Source organism: Ambystoma mexicanum, chromosome 6q, assembly GCF_040938575.1.
Source record: "Ambystoma mexicanum isolate Mex_15411 chromosome 6q, UKY_AmexF1_1, whole genome shotgun sequence".
NCBI lineage: Eukaryota > Metazoa > Chordata > Amphibia > Caudata > Ambystomatidae > Ambystoma > Ambystoma mexicanum.
The window spans coordinates 84,920,393-84,922,684 of record NC_090937.1 but is presented as its reverse complement, the minus strand read 5'-3'; positions in this window follow the sequence as shown (position 1 = coordinate 84,922,684).

Here is a 2,292-nt window from a genome sequence, read left to right as displayed (position 1 = left end):
TGACAACCTATTCCCCCTGTCTGAGCCTGTGAACAGAGGCTCACAAGGTTTAATTGTATATCTTCCATGTGTTAGGTTATGTTACCAATACTTGTAAACTGCAGCGTACACCCAAAGGCATCTTCGCGCTAGCTAGTGGAATGAGCATGGAAAATACATGTTTTTAGTATCGGAGATATTTCTCAGTGGCACGAAAAGCACAAGGAATATAATTCCAATGGTGGGCCATGGCGACCAGAAAGGATCGGTCCCCAATACGAGTGGGCTCGAATCGGGGACAGAAACAAGACCAGCATTTGCCAAGCGGAGTGTCCAAGCAGGAATCTACAGACAGAATTTGGCCTGTAGATATTCTGCCCCAGTTCCATAAAAGGTATGATGAACTAGACATTAGGCCTTAACATGAACGCGCTTGGCCATGGGTAGCCAATGAAGATAGTGTGCAACCGGAGTAATGCGAGCACAACTAGGTGTGGAAGTGTCTACTCTGGCTGCAGAGTCCTGCAGGACTTGAAGGTGCCATAAGAGGTAGACAGGTTGTGCTAGAAATGTGGTGTTGCAGTGGTCCATGGAGGACATAACAAGTGAGGACACCACAGGGGCACGTAAATGAGAAAAATAACTAGTTGAAGATAGCCCCTTTGACATACTGCACTTATCTGAGAGGCTAATATCTTTACCCCTAAATCCTTCACTAGCGGAACAGGAAGAAGAAAAAGAGCCCAAGGAAGAGGGCCAAAAGAGGGAGTCCAAACCGCAGTAGAGGAAGGAGGACCCACCACCAACACCTCCATTTGTTCCACATTCAACTAGAGCCAGCTATTACACATCCATGCACACACACCTTTGAAGCAGGCCCTAAATCTGGGCGCTGTCTCAATAAAAGAGCGAGATCTAAATGGACCAGAATCTGTGTCATCTGTTAAGAGGAATATTGGAAGCCGTGAGAGCAGATAAGCTTGGTAAGAGGTTGCGTGTACATGTTAAACAACACTGTGAAAATGGATAAACCCTGAGGGACTCCACATGTCCAGGCAGTGGGCACAGAGTGAAAAGGGGGAGGGAAATTGACTGTTAGTCAGAGAGAAACGAAGAAAACCAGTAAAGAACGGCTAAGAAAGGCCAGCCCGGTCGAGCAAGACGGCACAGTCAATGGCATCAAAGGCGGCAGATAAGTCAAGTAACAATAAAGCACTGATGCCGCCTGAGTCGTGCAACTGAGCCACATTGTCAACGTTGGAGACCAGCAGCCCCTCTGTGCCACATTCTGACCAAAACCGGATTGCGAAGCATGGAAGAAGAAAGATTACTCAAGAAAGGAACTCGGAAGAGGGCAGAGTAAGGCTTCAAAAAGTTTCATAAAAAATTGAAGCAAAATGGAACAAAAATTAGCCAGGACAAGAGGGTCTAAAGAAGGCTTTTTCAAAAGTGGAACAACCAATGCGTGTTTGAGAGAAGCTGGGATCTGACCTGTGAGAAAGCATTGACAGCATGCGTGACCAGAGGAGCAATCAGGGGACATGGTCCTTCAAGATAGCGTGCCCCCAGCAGGCCAGTCTCTGCTGGGTCATTGCGTGGGGGCACAGCCCCTGGCCGGGCAGGTGGTGGTTTCGCCATGGAGCCCGGTTGGGCAGTGAGAAGTGCAGCGGAGACCGGACTCTCACATCCAGTCTATGGTAATCTGGAGGAAGGTGCCTAAGCTTTCTTGTAACCTGTGTACCAAGAGTGACAGAGAGGGACCTGTTGGGGAAAAGCATCCAGGCTCCTTATAAACCCAACTGGAGAAAGAGGTCTAATTGACGCCCATACAGACTTCCAGAGCAGCCCGGCCATCTGATCCTTTCATTCGTTCCTTGGGCAACTACCAGATTGCAGGGCTCGCAGAGCGGCCATCTGGTTGTGCAATGCTTTCCAATGGGCCTGGACTGGAAAGGCCTTTTGCCCCCCACTGGCAAGCTACTGGCCGGTGCCCATCCTCGAGTTCTGGCCGCCCTGGAGCTTTTCCCGCCGAGCAGGAAGGGGGCCCTTCGGGGCTCCCCGGGACCGTCGCTGGGCTTGGGGACTGGGTCGCACAGAGGTGACACTTGCCACAAGGACCAGGACTAACCCAAGAATGCCATGGAACTCGGGGCCGGCCGCTCTTAGCGGTTCTAGTCTCAGAGGAAAGGGGCCCGCTTGGGGCGCCCCTTGACACCAGCATCGTATTTCGGACTTGGTAACACACGGGTGACATTACCCGAAGGACGGGGAGAGTGTCACGGCTGGGCCCTGGAGCTTCGGCCGGGCCGCATT